Genomic DNA, 17,436 nt, shown 5'->3' with positions numbered 1-17,436 from the left:
GGCATTTTCTTATTGTTCTTCTCCACCAAGAACATTAGCAGTATATTATAGTGGAAAGAGCAAGGGCTTTGGAGTGAGTCAGGTAAGAGTTCCAAGCCCAACTCGCCTATTTTTTAGCTCTGTGATCTTGGATCATATTTATCTCTGCAAGAGCCTTAGTTTCCCTCAACTGCAAAATGGGGGTAATAGTATCTTTTTCAGGGTTATTGTGAAAATTAGAAATGCATTTATAACAAACATCTAACAGTGGGTAGCAGAGTAGGTAGTACATAATAGCTATTATTATTATAAGCATTAGCCTTTAGCTGTAAGTCATTCATTTCCTTCTAGTATGTGGTGTGTGAGAAGGTATAACTCCAGTGATTCCTGACACTGCACAATATTCTTAGCTTTTATAACAGTTTGATCCCTGTTTACAAAGCCTGGAGCTACTTGTGATAAATTCTAGATTCACAGTCAGCCCTAAGTCTTTGCCTAAAATGAGCTCACCCCTGCCATCATGTCTTTTATCCATGTTTATATTCCCAAACCCTTCTGACTGTTGATAGTTTCCTTGCTATCCACAACCATACCACATATAGAAGTAGGATGAGTAGGGAGAAGAGAAGGGTTTGGGACCTGAGCCAATTCAAGTGTGGGTTTGGGGAAGGAAAAAAAAGGCCTGGTAGAGACATGGGATAGTATTATTAAGCAAAAATAGAAAGATAAAGACTGTTTATGGTTCAGTCTGTACTCCAGAATGATAATGCAATAAACTAAATTCCACAGATGTTTTTGAAACACTTTATATGAGGGGAATTAACCAGTCTGTCAGCTCCAATACAAATAACCTCAGAATTCCTCCTTCACATTCCTCAGTGGCTCCTTAGAGGGGAGCTGCCGCTGAAATACATGCATCAGCCCTTCAGGAAGAGGAAAGAGGATCTCAGGCAGACCCAGAAAGTCAGAATCTTGAGTTATAGACCTTGAATAGACAGTCCTTTAGGATCTAGTATAGGGGTCAGCCAGTTACAGCCCATGATTTTATAGCCCACAAACTGAGAATAGTTTTTACATTTTAAAGTTTTTACATATTGTACTCTTTAAAATATATATTCAGCAGAATTATGTGGCCCACAGTCTAAGTATTCACTATATGTCCCTTTACTTATTTTTATTTACAATTTACTGTCTGGCCCATTACAGGTAGAGTTTGCTGAAAGGAGGTGGGTCTCACCAGAAGCTGCAGGGTGTCAGAACATCTGTTTTGAATCTCAGGTTGGCACTTGCAGAAAAAGAGGCATGAGCATCAACAAAGAATAGATTTCTATTTCTCTTCTCCAAGAGCTCTGGAGACCTGGCTAACTAACCCCGTACTGCGGGATTGCTGGGCTAGAAAGAGTGAAGGCTTTTGTTGGGTTTAGAATACAGTATTGCCTTTGTTCTAACTGAGCAATGGAATGCATCCTTTCATTAACACTGCTTTCTCAGGCCTTTGGGCTAAATCCAGTTTGTAAGTACTGCTGCTGAATGCTTTATCAATGGAATACAAGCCTCATATCTGTGTCCTGAGCCCAGGACTAGGGGAGAATTGGGTTTGTAAATGGAATAAGTGGGTAAGTGGAGGTTTTTCTTTTTGCTTGCATATTTCTACTTTCTCTAGCACACCTTAGTGGAAATTTATACCTTATGTCTAGGGAAGCAGATTTCTGTTTCAACTGTTCCTCAAACTACTGGTGGAATTTATAGTCCTGAAAGACAGGAACTGCACCCCAGGTGCAGACCAGGTTCAATTCCCAAATGGTCACTGTGACCTAGAAAAAGGAAAACTTCAGAAGGCAGGGCTTTCTACCTATATGCATGAATGACCATTATATTTCTGAAACTCTTTAGTTCAAAGAACTTACAGCATTTACATTTCTTGCTACCTGTTATTTTAGTTGCTCAAATTTTTTTCCTTGCCACAATATCAGAAGATACATACAATTAGCTCCTTTTCTGATGGTAAACCTGGAGTTTTGAGAGGACAGGTACCCTGCCCCCAGATGACCTAGCAAATCAGAGAAAAACCAAGAATGAAAGCAGTGTTCCTATCCTTGGGCATCCTGCCACTACCCAAGGCATGGGTAGCTTCCAGATGGAGCTGAGATCAAACCTCATATCGCTAGTGATCAAAACTGGTTGATTCTGAGGTTGTATTGTTTTTCTGATGACTGGGTGGATAAGCCTTGAATGACAGGGGAAAAATGTATTGAATGAGTGGTTCACTAGCCTACCTTCCTACCAGCACCTGGCTCCTCAAGAAATTGATATGTTGTGTTGTGAAGTACCTGTACCTCAATTCCATGGGTTTATGTAGAGACACCAAGTCCAGATGAGTTTTGAAGAGTTTTATTAAAGGAGGAGAATTAAATATGCTGGCTGCATATGGCTGACATGGGGCAATTGCAAACCCAAATCATGTGCACCAAAAACATTTCAGGGGCTGGTTATATACCCTTGATTACACATGGGCAGGGGAGAGCATGACATCATGGCATAAGCTTACAACATTTATTTAGGGGATACACAAAAACATTAAGACTTTCAAGGTAACACAATCAAAGATGTTTACAAATCTTTTAGGGTTCATCTTTCCTCCTTTGCCTAGGGATATATGTTACTCACAGGATTCCAGGAAGGGGGAGAAACCTCTATCAATATAGGGTGGTAAAGCCCTGGCTGGTTGGCTCAGTGGTAGAGCGTCGGCCTGGCGTATGGAAGTCCCAGGTTCGATTCCCGGCCAGGGCACACAGGAGAAGCACCCATCTGCTTCTCCACCCCCCCCTCCTTCCTCTCTGTCTCTCTCTTCCTCTCCCACAGCCAAGGCTCCAGTGGAGCAAAGATGGCCCGGTTGCTGGGAATGGCTCCATGGCCTTTGCCTCAGGTGCTAGAGTGGCTCTGGTCGCAACAGAGTGACGCCCCGGATGGGCAGAGCATCGCCCCCTGGTGGGTGTGCCGGGTGGATCCCGGTCAGGCGCATGCGAGAGTCTGTCTGACTGCCTGCCCGTTTCCAGCTTCAGAAAGATACAAAAAATAAAAATTAAAAAAAATATATAGGGTGGTATGTAAATTCTATCTCCCATTGAAAGAGAAGAAGTTTTAACCTTTATTTTAGATTTAAAACTAAATGACCCATTGTTTTTGCAAGCCAGAAACTTCTACATTCTTCTCCCTCCCCTCCCCAAAGGAAGGACGGGACAGGAAAGCCTGACCTTTCTTCCTAGAATATCAATATTAATTTTTCAGCTTTTTGGTACCTTACTACAGTGTCACTGCCAGTAGTTTTGAGTCAGCCACAGGCAGGAAGATGATGGAGTCATAGGTACTGTGCGCTTGCTTGGCTGCTTGGCTGCTTGCTTTGTACTTCAGCATTCCTACCCGGTGTGTGGTGCATTTTTGTCATTCCATGGCAGTCTGCTGTACACGTGGCCCCAGTCTACATCTATTTACATCAGCTGTCCAGCTGTCAGCCTCCTCACACCCCTGTCTGCCTAATGGGATGGGGCAAAATCTGTGTTAGGAGCTGTCTTTCAGGGGGATAAGTGGGATATCCAGAGTTCCAGATACTGTGGTCAAAGTATAAGGTCCTTGGGACCCCAGTCTCTAGAAGTTAGGGATAAAGAGGCTTTTGGAGAAAAATTTCTGGGCACTGGCTTCTGACCAGATGAGGGCTTGTTTCTTGGTGTTTCTATCCTATTGTGTCATGTCTAGGAAAGAAGCTCTGGCCAAGTAAATTTTTAAAGGATTTGATATACCTGTTAAAAACTCTGTACAAATCAATTGAGGATCAGCCTAACCGTCCTTTGTTTTAAATATCCTACAAAACCCTCCCAGGCGAGGTTTTTCTTTTTTTCTTTTCCTTTTTTTTTCTTTCTTAACAATGTCAGCACTCATTACACTAATCTGGGACTTGCGATGGACAAGGCTGAGCTTCTGGAAGGTTGAGTGACCATCTTTCCTTGGTTTTATTCAGATAATTTCAATGCAACCAGTGTGTGTGTGAGCGTATGTGTATGTATGTGTGTGAGAGAGCCTGTGTGTAAGAGCCCTTCCAAAACAATGTATTAGGTCTCTTGTCCAGGACCTACTGACTCAGGAGAATGTTGTAAACAATGGCTCTTGCTTGAGGTCTACCTGGTCCCTTGGAACCAGACAGCTCTATTCCCTTTCCCCTTCCCTGTCCTTGTTAGTGAACTGTTCTCAACAAGGCTCACTTCCACCAGAATCCAACTTAGTATCCTGAAGAAGCCTGAGGCCGCTCCTATAGCAGGAAGCTGCCCTAGATTTGGGCAATAACCAGTAGAACTTGATACTGACGCCAGAGTGTAAAAATAAACACCTCCTACAGTGCTGTCTTAATCCGTTGGCATCAGAGTTGCTATTATTAACCCATTGGCCTCACAGGCAGCTGTGATGGGCAGACAGCAGCCTGGACAGTCCTCTCCTGCCAGCATGGGATCAGACTGTTTCTTTCCTACACCTACTGGGATCTGACTGGGGGCCCTGGAGAAGCACCATCAGTCTGGGAGCATGCCCCACAGCAGGTAATACTAGAGATGAATTAGCATCTTTGATTTGGGTGAGTCTTAGGTTCACAGGGCCAGCCTGCTAGTCTAGAGTATAATCTACACAAGATGACTGATTCAGACCGAGTACTGAGAAGGGAAAAAAGGGAATATGACGCTTTCTATTTCCTTTGGCTCTTTTAGAGAGATTTTGCCTGCTGGTTCCATGGACCTAGAGCCTTTAGGTTTTCTGGGAAATGGGAAAGGAGAGAGGAAAGGACTCCATTGGTCCACTGCTAACAATATAATAGTAATAGTGACCATAACTGAGCACTTACCTTCTTTTGTCAGGCACTTTACATACAATATCTTATTTAACAGTGCCTCATACCTTTGAGGGAAAACATATTAACAGTTTTACAAATGAGGAAGCTGAATTTAGTGAAATTAAGTAACTTCCCAAAGTTCCCTGCTGGCAAAGCAGTGTGTCAAATTTGAACCCAGACTTGCACACACCAAAATCTGTTCTCTGACTCATAGAACCTAGCTAGGTTCCTGAATAATCAGGACTCAGGCCAGACTCCAGCCACCTGCTTTAAATTATTATTATTATTATTATTATTTTGCTTAAGTAAACATCAATTTACTCTCACTTTAGTCCTATAACTAAAACAAATATCAAATAACTGGATTACAGAAATAGTCTATCTCGCCACCTGCTAGTGAGGTAGTCCCAGTGCTCTAACCAAGCATGGTGAGCTGCACGTGGAGACCGTCACCTAATGTCTACCAGCAGATAAATGACCTCTGGGAAAGGCTTTGACTCTGAGGAATCTCCAAGACTGTGACTCCTCTGCTGAAAAAAGGTCCAGACTGGGACCTTGAGGAGCAAGGCTTTGATGGTTTCTAGTGGTCATGCTGACGGAGGAGTATGCGAGAATGAAAATATTTTCTTCAGGGATAGCTAGACTTCTCTTTCCTTTCTCCTGCCTACCCCACCCCGTCTCCACAACTAGCTTGCGTAATTCAATCTAGATTCTTCTCATACCCTACTTCACTGTGCATATGTGGCCTTTTATTTACAGCTTTTGACAGACTGAATAGCAGTTTACCAACTTGCACACCTCAGTTCAGTGCCTAGGGGGAGGGGAAGCAAAAAACACTCTGGCCTTGCTTCCTAGAGCCCTGGAGCCAAAAGGAACAACCTAAAGAAAAGCAAGGGGTTGACCACACTGAACAGTCAAGCAGAAGCATAAGACCCTTTTTTGTCTAGCTAACTTAACTGCTCCTACAAATACACACTGGCGAGCTATCCTCCGTGCACAGCAGCTCATAGAGTGGGCCTTTCGGCACCCACTGCTGGTAACTGTCTCTGGCCTTGGTTTTCCTGCTCCCTTGCTGCTCACCTGCACCTAGCATTAGGAGGATTTCTCTCTCCTTCTCTTGATCCTGTGGGCCTCCTTCACTGCTGCATCCTCCATCCCTCATCTGAAGAACTCAGTCTGTCAAGGTAGGAACTAAATCTTTCCTAATTCTCTATAGTTTTCCTCTCTCTCTCTCTAGCCTACATCCTCAACAGAGATAGGATTTACAGCAAATTCTCGCACTCTCTAGAGACTTATAACTGTAGCAGCTAGAAGTACCTGGGAATATAGGGGTGTGTGTGTGTGTGTGTTTGTTTGTTTGTTTTGAAAGGCAAAAAGATGAGAAGGAGGATATTTTTAGTACCCTCTGTAAGAACCTTCCCTTAGGTCACAGGTTTTAACCTGGTTTGTTTTATACTTAGAGTTTGAAAAGACCTTAGGAAGTCATCTGATTCATCCTTCTGCCTCCAAACAGGTGCAATGGGTTGAGCTAAGGAAGGAGTCAAATGGTTGACCTAATGGAGAAAGGCATACACTTGCTGGCTGGATCAGTGAAAGAGAATAATTTTTTCTAGGTATAATCCCTTTTGAGCAGAGTGAGACCCTAGGACAAAGTTGAGTTTATTATCAGATTCTTAAGGAATAAAGGAAAGCAACCCTTTACAACTCAGTGAGGTCAGTGGCTTCTAGCTCATTCTTTTTTTTTTTTCTCGTATTTTTCTGAAGTGAGAAGTCGGGAGGAAGATAGACTTCCGCATGCGCCCTACCGGGACCCATCCGGCATGCTCACTAGGGGGTGATGCTCTGCCCATCTGGGGTGTTGCTCTGTTGCAACCAGAGCCATTCTAGCTCCTGAGGCGGAGGCCATGGAGCCATCCTCAGTGCCCGGGCCAACTTTGCTTCAATGGAGCCTTGGCTGTGGGAGGGGAAGAGAGAGAGACAGAGAGGAAGGAGAGGGGGAAGGGTGGAGAAGCAGATGAGAGCTTCTCCTGTGTGCCCTGGCTGGGAATCGAACCCGAGACTTCCATACGCTGGGCCGACACTACCGCTGAGCCAAACGGCCAGGGCCTAGCTCATTCTTTTTTTTTTATTTTTTTTTATTTTTTATTTATTCATTTTTAGAGAGGAGAGAGCGAGGTAGAGAGAAGGGGAGAGGAGCTGGAAGCATCAACTCCCATATGTGCCCCGACCAGGCAAGCCCAGGGTTTCGAACCGGCGACCTCAGCATTTCCAGGTCGATGCTTTATCCACTGCGCCACCACAGGTCAGGCTCTAGCTCATTCTTTTCCTGGGTATAATTCCCAGTGCTGCAGTCTCCAGTCACTGAATTGAGGCCTTTGGAGCTTCAGGTATAGCTGAGCCTAAGAGGTAACAGTCTTGGAAACTGTTGGGGATTCCTCACCTGAATAGTCTCTATCAGTGATTTTGGTTATATTAAAAGTGCCTGCATATTTCCAATTCATAAGGGCGAACAAGATACCCACACTAGGTGGCTTTAGAAAAGAGCCCATTCTACTTTAGAGCCAGACTTAGAGTGTATTTGACTTTTAGAAGTGGACTTTTAGCCGAACTTTTCTGTAACATCGTTGAGAAGCCAACAGCAAAACAAGCTCTGTGTTTAGAAAGAGGACTCTGTATCAGAGAAGCCTGATAGCAAGCAGCTGGGTGTGTCTGGAACGGCCCTTCAGGCTAGGTCTCTTACAACAGTCCTACCATGCTGGCTGGCCTCGCTTGAATCCAAAATAACATAACACCAATTCAGAACAGTGGCCTCCCCACCTAGGAAGGAGCAGCTACACGCCGCCCAGAAGAAAGACAGGTGAGCTCCTGGAGGTTGGCTGCGCTTCCCTTTGTAGAACCGGACTCCTGCTGCCATAGCCAGGTGCTCTCAGACATCTTAACAACCTGTTTATTCTCTCCTTGCAGCTCAGCCCACACAGCCACAGGAATCACAAATCTTAAATCTCCAAATCCTTTCAGCATCTTTCAACACATTTCAGAGAGAAGTACTTGTAGGAAATTCAGTCTCCATCAAATCTCATGGCCTATGAATACATAGAACCTTGGTAGGCAGTTATACAAACTGATTTTCCATATTTGTGCAGAAAGTTCATTTCTGTATTCAGAAGTAAGTTAGTGCAATTAATCAACATCATTCCCCAAACATATTTGATTTAAGAGACACAAAGAAAGAGATGCTGGGCCCTGGCCGGTTGGCTCAGCGGTAGAGCATCGGCCTAGCGTGCGGAGGACCTGGGTTCGATTCCCGGCCAGGGCACACAGGAGAAGCGCCCATTTGCTTCTCCACCCCTCTGCCGTGCTTTCCTCTCTGTCTCTCTCTTCCCCTCCCGCAGCCAAGGCTCCATTGGAGCAAAGATGGCCCGGGTGCTGGGAATGGTTCTGTGGCCTCTGCCCCAGGCGCTAGAGTGGCTCTGGTCGCAACATGGCGACGCCCAGGATGGGCAGAGCATCGCCCCCTGGTGGGCAGAGCGTCGCCCCATGGTGGGCGTGCCGGGTGGATCCTGGTCGGGTGCATGCGGGAGTCTGTCTGACTGTCTCTCCCTGTTTCCCGCTTCAGAAAAAATGGGGGGGAAAAAAAAAAAAAGAAAGAAAGAAAGAGATGCTGTTTATCAGCCGATCATTTCTTCAGCCTCAGCACTCAACAAACCATGCTGTCTTACCTTTGCCCAGAGGTTTTCAGAATGTCTTCTAAGGCAGTGGTTCTCAAAGTGTGCGCCAGGGCACACTGGTGCGCCCTAGAAGATTTCCAGGTGTGCTCTGTGGTATTCCAGAGAAATATGTGCCTGTTGGGGACCAAAAAACCAACAGAGTTTTTGGAGTTTAGATTTTTGGGGGACAGAGGTGTGGAGAATTGACTGTAAGCTGACAGTCTGCCCAACCCCTCATCACTTGCCTGATTAGGTTGCAAAAGGCTGTTAAGCTGTGGGGCTGGATTGTTTACACTATCCTCCATGTTCCCTGGAAAGACTGGAGGCAAGTTTCTTCTATCCTTTGTTTGGTGTAAAGTTAAGATGATATGTATGGTGGGGGTTTTGGATTGATGATTAGACATAAGGAATAGTCTCTTGAAGCCTTTTGGATTTCTATAAAAGAAGAATATGTCGCAATATCTAAAAAAAGCTTTGAACATATTATTATAATTTTCAACACCCTATTTATGTGAATTAGGATTTTCTACCCTCAACACAATTAAGAGTAAAAAGAGAGGAATTCTTCGATGAGGAAATGAGAATTTACCTTTCAAATATATGCCAAATATTGAAGAAATTGCTAGGACACATCAGGCTCGTGTTTCTCATAAACACAAGAATGAAAAAACAACACATTGTGCTGGGACCTGCCAGATTTACTAAATCTTACTAAGAATGTATCTATATATATAAAAAGATAACTTTTTTGTCATTTTTTTATTTTTTAACCCCTCTTTTTTACAAATTCTGAAAAACATAACAAAAAATGTTACATAAAAATGTGTTTTAATGTCAGAATAAATTTAATTTTGTATTTATTTCATTTAATTATCATAAAAGCATGCTTGGACTTTTTTTTTCTTTAATATTTGACTTAATTATTATAACATATTTCTCAGAAATTTGTATATAGTGCACCTATAATTATTTCTAGGATTTTAAATGCGCCCGACTTCAAAAAGTTTGAGAACCACTGCTCTAAGCCCTAGAATCCCCTGAAGGTGCCTTTGGGGTCCTAATAGTGTAGAGAGTGGAGAGAGAGTTGGAGTATATGGGACATTAGGCCTCGCCTGCTTCAGCCAGAGTAGTTCTGTTTGATGTCGTGGGGTTGAAAAAGTTTGAAACTACTGTACTAGCCCTTATCTCACATCCCAAAACATCTTTTTTGTTGCCCTAGTCCTCTCCAGAGGCATGCTAGCAGTAATTTTAATAAAATTTTGATCTCCTTAGTTTGGACTCTACCCCTGAACATCCAGCATGGTACTTTATATACAGTAGGAGTACAGTGGGTAGATTGATTGACTCCTGAGATGATAATTATTAATGGCCTTTGGATGCTTCTACATCAGCAAAAAATATACAGTATATCATAGTTTATTTTGATTTGTTACAATTTGAGCACTTCTGACCTTTTTTGTTGGAATCAATCATGCAGTCTGAGGTGAAAACACAGTTAAAAGGAGTTACCTAACATAGATTGTTGCTGGTATAGAGAATACCTGACTAGGTCAACAAAGCAAAAATATTTATTGTTGATTTCCAAAGAAAGATAAGCAGAGGTGAAAGGTGAAAGATAAGCAGAGTGATTACTGAGAAAGACTAAGGACAGAGGTCTACTAAGATCACATAGTGGTATTTTTTTAGTACTGCCTACTTTCACTAATAATTAGACTGGATGGTTTTCTAAACTACTCAGTGTTTTGATTGAGGGAAATACAGATCTTTTTCTTTGCTAAGCTGCACTTATAACATCATCCAAGCTATATCATCAGTGCCTTTTGTATACGTCTGCATGTCTTCTTTTTTTCATTTTGGCTTTGTTTTTTAATTAAATTAAGTTTTATAGATTTATATATACATTTAGTTTTTTTTAAAGTCAAATGAGTCCCTGACTGATTGGCTCAGCAGTAGAGCATTAGCCTGGCATTGTGGAAGTCCTCGGTTTGATTCCCAGTCAGGACACACAGGGGAAGCAACCATCTGCTTCTCCACCCCTCCCTCTTCTCTCTCTCTCTCTCTCTCTCTCTCTCTCTCTCTGTTCACATCTCCCACAGCCATGGCTCAAATGGTTCAAGCAAGTTGGCCCTGGGTGCTGAGGATGGCTCCATGGCCTGTCCTCAGGCACTAAAATAGCTCAGTTGCTGAGCAACAGAGGAACACCCCAGATGGGCAGATCATCACCCCATAGAGGGCTTGCCAGGTGGGTCCTGGTCAGGGCACAAGTGGAAGTCTATCTCTCTGCCTCCCTGCCTCCCACTTAATAAGAAAAAAAAATTTTTTTTTAAAGGCCGCATGATAGAAAAAGGACATTAGCAGAAAATATGGCAAAATCCAAATAGCCTGAAAGTTTAGTTAATAGTAATATCCTCTACGTCTATTTCTTTGTTTTGACAAATGTCCTATGGTTGTATAGGGGAACTGGTTGATGGATATACAGGAACTCTATCTTTGCAACTTTTCTAAAAATTATTCCAAAATAAATAATTTTGAAATTCTCTTCACAGTGAAAAAAAAAAAGAGGCAAATAATGCCAAATCTAAGACAATTAGAGCATCAAAATCAAGCATACCTGCAATGGATTGTAACCACTGAATTTTTCGAAAAAAAAGGAATCCAAGAGTCTGTACTGATACCAAATAAATAATGGAAGGAAGGGAGGGAGGGAGGGAGGAAGAAAAGAAGGAAAAGGGAAATCTTTTTTATATTAGAATGCCAACTAATAAATGTAGAAGAAATAATTGAAATCATTATCTTTCAACTATCAAAAATCATCAATGTATGCTAGCTTTTCTATAAAATGTTTATAGTTGTAGAGCACTTTCACACACTGTTTTGAATAGGGTACTGTTAGATCTACAGCAGGAGGTCTAATGTATCTCTCCTTAGTCTCCGCATCCTTTTTTTTTTAACATAATGACTCCTCATAAAATCGGCTGATTCAGACATAGGAATGCTAAATAACCAGTGATTATATTCATATATGTTTTATTTTCACCATCCCTGCATCTCTAATAATTTCTTGCTACTTGCTTATCTTTGAGATTTTCATCCTTTATTCAAAACATTTCATACATAGCTGATAAGTATTCTGTATCTGACACTCTTAATATCTGAAATTCTTGCAATTTATTTACTTTTTTAGATTTTATTTATTCATTTTTATTAGAGAGGGGGGGGGAGAGAGATAGAGAGAGAACAGGGGGAGGAGCAGGAAGCATCAACTCCCATATGTGCCTTGACCAGGCAAGCCCAGGGTTTTGAACCGCCGATCTCAGTGTTCCAGGTCAACGCTTTATCCACTGCGCCACCACAGGTCAGGCCATGAAATTCTTGCAATTTAAATGTATATTGTTTCCTCTGTCACTCACTCATAGAATCTTGCTTCCATGTGTATTTATGATCTTTGATATAAGCTAATTTTTGCTTGCTCTTTAGTTTTGAGAATCTTGTTGACTTAAGTTGGGGATATTTTTCTCCAGAGAAGGTTTGTTACTGCTTCTGCCAAAAGGTGGAGGTGAACCCAACCCTGGTTCACTTAAGCTTACTTTGAGGGTCTCAGATTAATGTGGGAGTCTCCATTTAGCATCCTCGCCTTTCTAGAGGTCCAAGGCTTGTCATTTGGACCACACAATTAGAGTGCTTGGGGAATTGGCCCACAAGGAACTCTGGTTCTCCCTCTTGCCTACTTACCCCTTGCTCATGATTTTTTGCCCTTTTAGGGAGTAGGGGGGTTAGACTCGGAAATTTCTTCTATTTACTGTGAGTCCTGAATTGTTTTTAAAAGTATATGTTATATAGGATTTAGATTTTTACAAAAGGAAATCCCTTAATACCTTGTTCACTGTAATGCAGGTAGCAAAAGTCTATATAATTTGACATCCTACTTTTTTAACTCTCTTGTAAGCCTTTTTCTATACCAGTAAACAGTCATTATAAACATAATTTCTATGGCTCTATTATATTTCATTGCATAGCTAGGCTACTGTTTTTCTATTTGATATTTAGAATATTTTCAGTTTTTTGCCATTGCAAGTAATACTGCAGAGAACATTATTGTAATGTGAGGCAAATTAGGATGGGGGGAGATAAGGAAGAAGCATAGCTGTTCTCTGAGCAAGTGTTGTAAACTCAAATGCTTTATAGAATCCAGGCAACACATACAAATGAGGGAAGTGAACCAGTGAAGCTGGTAGGTACAAAAGACCATAAGGAGTAGTAAGAACATATCAAACTGAAGGGCACATGCCCATCTTATGAGGGCAGCCACTTCCCAAATCCAGCCTATTGTGACCATCTAGGAATGGATGCCTGGTACAATCAGTTATGATTTTTCAAGCAAGACAAGCTGGAAAATCAGATTATTTTTTTAGAACTATTCAAAAATTTTATGTTGGCATTTTTACTATGCAAGCTACATTAAACCTGTTGACATATAAGATGTGACTGTCAGGCTATCACATGCAACCTTTGCTCTATGCTCATGACTATGGGAATAAACAGTAGGGAAGTACTGACTGAAGACACAGCCTCTCAGGCATAGTTCCATCCTTAGTATGAAAGTGGAGAGAAATGAAGTGTAAGAGTTTAAGATCTCAGCATTGAAGATTTATTTACTAAGCACTTTACTAAGGCTCAGTCATTTTTGTCTCCCCTCCTCTCCTCTTTCTTATCATATATGCTATTCTCAGGCTAAGTAACCTTCTGAAAGCTGACTTGGGTTCAGCTAGCCCTACTGGGCTTGCCATCCAGTAGCTTTATCAAACAAACATGGGTGGTGCCCTAAAGTTCCAAGGCTCTGTGCTCAGAATTACTTATCAAAATATAAGACTAAGTCACAGCTCCACACTTCAAACATGTGATGGCATCAAGAGATAAAAAAGAAAACCAAATGGCCAAGGCTTGGTACCAAATGAATTGTACAGACAATTGGTATTGAAGAAGTTCAGAAGAAACACTTCCACGTTAACAAAATTCGGAATAAATTTGGCATGTGTTGGAACATGGTTGGGTAACTAGGAAGGAATTTTGAACACCACATTAAGGAATTTGGCTTATCCTATAGGTGGTTGGGAGCCACTGGAAGCTTTGGCTTATCCTATAGGTGGTTGGGAGCCACTGGAAGCTTTTTTTGTAGTCAGGTGGCATATTGAAGGCAGTACTTTGGAAAGATTGATCTTGTATTAGTATTTATATATAGGATAGCTGAGAGGAAAGAGCCAGAATGAAAGCCAGAAAACTAGTTAGAAGACTAACAATTTAGAGGAGAGGTAATACAGGTCTGAATTAGAATGATAGGAATTATGGATGGGAATCTTAAAGGTAATATTATGAGGGTTAAGAACACTGACTTTGGAATCAAACAGATCTGTATCGGAACCCTAGATTATCATAGTTACCTTAGGAAGATTAATATCCCTGAGCCTCATATTTCTCATCTGTAAAATAAAGATTAGAGAGTGGCTCTATGGATTAAATGAGATAATGTAAGTAAGTGCTTATCCTAATAGCTGTAATATAGCAAAAGCACAATAAATTATCAGATCAATAATACATTGGAAGAAAGACCAGCATGACTAGGTGATTTTCTGAATGTGAATAGGGTCCAGATGACTCTTAACATTTTCAAGCTTGTATTACTAGTAATCCAAAGGAAGCTAATTTCAAGTAGAAAAATCAATTTGGCTTTAAGATGTATTGAATTTGAGGTAATAGTAAGAAGTATCTAACAGGCTACTGGAGATCTGATTCTGGAAGTTCAGGAAGAAAGTAAGATTTGGAAATGGGAAGGGCTAACCACTTCTTAGGTGGAAGAATCAGTTCTGAGCCTTGTTGTAAATCTATATTTAAATATGGGCCAGGTATTGTTTTTCTTAAACAATGAAGAAATAATGGCTAAAGAAGTAGAACTAGGAGGACTGGTATTATAGAAGCCAAAGGGAAGAAAAGATTTCAGTAGGAAAGGATGGATAATTTAAATATTTTAAGTTCAAAAATTGTAACTGATTCAGACAGTTCAAGTATTACAAGAAGACAGACTTTGGTGCTTAAGAAATGGTTAAGGGGTCCTGGGTGGCTGGCTCAGTGGATAGAGCGTTGGCCCAGCATATGGACATCCCAGGTTCAATTGCCAGTCAGGGCACACAAGAGAAGAGACCATCTGCTTCTCCCCCCTCTATCTTCCCCTTCTCTCTCTTTTCCCCTCTCACAGCCAGTGGCTTAACTGTTTTGAGCATCAGCACCAGGCACTAAAAATAGCTCAGTTGATTTGAGCATCGCCCCAGATGGGTTGCCGGGTGGATCCTGGTCCAGGCACATGCGAGAGTTTGTCTCACTATCTCCCCTCCTCTCACTTAAAGAAGAAAGAGAGAGAGAGAGAGAAAGAAGAAAGAGAAAGAGAGAGAGATGGTTAAAGAAAAAGAAGAGTTAATATAAGTGCATGCTTTTAAAATTTTTGGTGTTGGCCCTGGCCAGTTGGCTTAGTGGTAGAGCGTCAGCCTGGCGTGCAGGAGTCCCGGGTTTGATTCCCGGCCAGGACACACAGGAGAAGCGCCCATCTGCTTCTCCACCCTTCCCCCTCTCCTTCCTCTCTGTCTCTCTCTTCCCCTCCCACAGCTGAGGCTCCATTGGAGCAAAAGTTGGCCAGGGTGCTGAGGATGCTAGAATGGCTCTGGTTGCAACAGAGCAATGCTCCAGATGGGCAGAGCATTGCTCCCTGGTGGGCATGTCAGGTGGATCCCGGTCGGGCGCATGCAGGAGTCTGTCTGACTGCCTCCCCGTTTCCAACTTCAGAAAAATACAAAAAAATAAAATAAAATAAAATAAATAATAAAATTTTTGGTGTTGAAAAAACAAAAGAAAAGGAGGATTGTCTGAAGTCCCTGGGTTAATAAACCGGTGATAGCTAAGATAAAAGACAAAGTGATTGCAACATTTTAAAATCCTCCCAACAATGTGAGAGAGTTCTAATTTCTTTGTACCATCAACACTTATTATTGTCTGTTTTTCTTATTTTAGCCAGTCTAGTAGGGTAAAGTGGTATTTCATTTAAGTTTTGGTTTTCACTTCCCTGCTAATTAATGATGTTGTGATTCTTTTACTGTGCTATTGACTATTTGTATGTCTTCTTTGGAGAAATGCCTATTCAAACCCAGTCCCATATTTCACTTGGGTTCTATGTCTTTGTTGTTGAGTAAATAGGAGTTTTTATATATTCTGGATAGAAGTCCCTTATTAAATATGTGATTTGCAAATATTTTCTCCCATTCAGTGGTTTGTCTTTTTACTATCTTGATTGTGTCCTTTGAAGCACAAAAGTTTTACATTTTGTCACTTGTATTTTTGGTATGTGTAAGAATGTGTTGCCTAAATCAAGGTCATAAAGAGTTACTGTATTCCTTTTTTTCAATTGGCTTTTTTTTTTAAACATGAGCAGCAAAGGTCTTCCAAGCTTTTGAGTCAGCTATGCCCACCATGCACGCGTTTATACTCAAGGAACAGGACTATTCTTATTGAGCAGGATTGACTAACCACCTTCTCTATCCCAAGCACTGTGCTAGGTTTTGTTTTTTGTTGTTGTTGTTTTTTTAGTGAGAGAGAGAGAGGGGGTCAGATAAGGACAGACAGACAGGAAGGAAGAGAGATGAGAAGCACTAGTTCTTAGTTGTTCATTCATTGCTTTCTCATGTGTGCCTTGATGGGGGGCAGGGTGCTCCACCAGTGCAAGTGACCCCTTGTTCAAGCCAGTGACCTTGGACTCAAGCCAGCGACCTTGGGCTTCAAGCCAGCAACCGTGGAATCATGTCTATGATCCCATGCTCAAGCCAGTGACCCCACACTCAAGCTGGTGAACCCGCACTCAAGCTGGCAACCTCGGGGTTTTGAACATGGGTCCTCAGTGTCCCAGACTGATGCTCTAGCTACTGCATCACTGCCTGATTAGGTTTTATGGGAAACACAAAATAAAAATTATACTGTCCTATGCACTGAATATTGGGATACAAAGATGAATTAACTTAGAATGTGCAGTCTAGAAGGGCCGTTAAGTCAGATATGCTAAAAAGAACAATAATCATGTCAAGTGAGAATTTATTTACTTTTCTTTAAACCTATCATAGATTGATGTTAGAGTCTGATGAAGTTTGCATCAGAATGCAATGAAATGAGAAAAATGACAAATGCTTTCTTTTATGAAATGATGACAGTTGATGTAAGATGTTTTTGGTTTTAATTTTCCCATTGATTTGAGAGAGAGAGAGAGAGAGAAGAAGGGGGAAAGAGAGAGAGAAGCATCAACTCGTTCCACTTAATTGTTCCATTTAGTTGTGTACTCTTTGATTGCTTCTTTGCACCCAGCCAGGATCCACCCAGCATGCCCACTAGGGGGTGATGCTCTGCCCATCTGGGGTGTTGCTCCATTGCAACCAGAGCCATTCTAGCACCTGAAGTAGAGGCCATGGAGCAGTCCTCAGCACCTGGGCCAACTTTGCTCCAATAGAGCTTTGGCTGTGGGAGGGGAAGAGAGAGACAGAGAGAAAGTAGAGGGGGAGGGGTGGAGAAGCAGATGGGTGCTTCTCCTGTGTGCCCTGGTCGGGAATTGAACCCGGGACTTCCACATGCCAGGCTGATACTCTACCACTGAGCCAACCGGCCAGGGCCCCATATTTTTAAATAAATAAAAAATATTATATACTGTTAATGTTAAAATTGCACATATGGAACCAAACTTGATGTCATTAAAAAAAGGTGTAAAGTTGGGGTTTTGCAGGGCCCTTCAGAAGTCAGGGCCCAGGCCCTGGCCGGTTGGCTCAGTGGTAGAGCGTCGGCCTAGCGTGCGGA

The 17,436-nt window shown here is 42.0% G+C and overlaps 1 protein-coding gene across 5 annotated transcripts in view; it reads left to right on the top strand.

Annotated features, from left to right (window-relative positions):
- RUSC2 (RUN and SH3 domain containing 2) overlaps window positions 1-17,436 on the top strand; it is an 84,992-nt gene that overhangs the window by 39,247 nt on the left and 28,309 nt on the right. The window contains exon 1 of one of the 5 annotated variants that reach the window (XM_066367717.1): window positions 4,438-4,565. The exons of 3 other annotated variants lie outside the window; for them this stretch is intronic. The gene's annotated coding sequence lies outside the window, so the exon portion shown is untranslated. Of the gene's footprint in view, window positions 1-4,437; window positions 4,566-17,436 lie in introns of those variants that run through there. One more of the 5 variants, XM_066367720.1, reaches the window with a different exon arrangement.

Source organism: Saccopteryx leptura, chromosome 2 (genome assembly GCF_036850995.1).
Source record: "Saccopteryx leptura isolate mSacLep1 chromosome 2, mSacLep1_pri_phased_curated, whole genome shotgun sequence".
Taxonomy (NCBI): Eukaryota; Metazoa; Chordata; class Mammalia; order Chiroptera; family Emballonuridae; genus Saccopteryx; species Saccopteryx leptura.
Note: the sequence above shows the minus strand (reverse complement) of the source record. Positions and strands in the feature narration are given on the sequence as shown.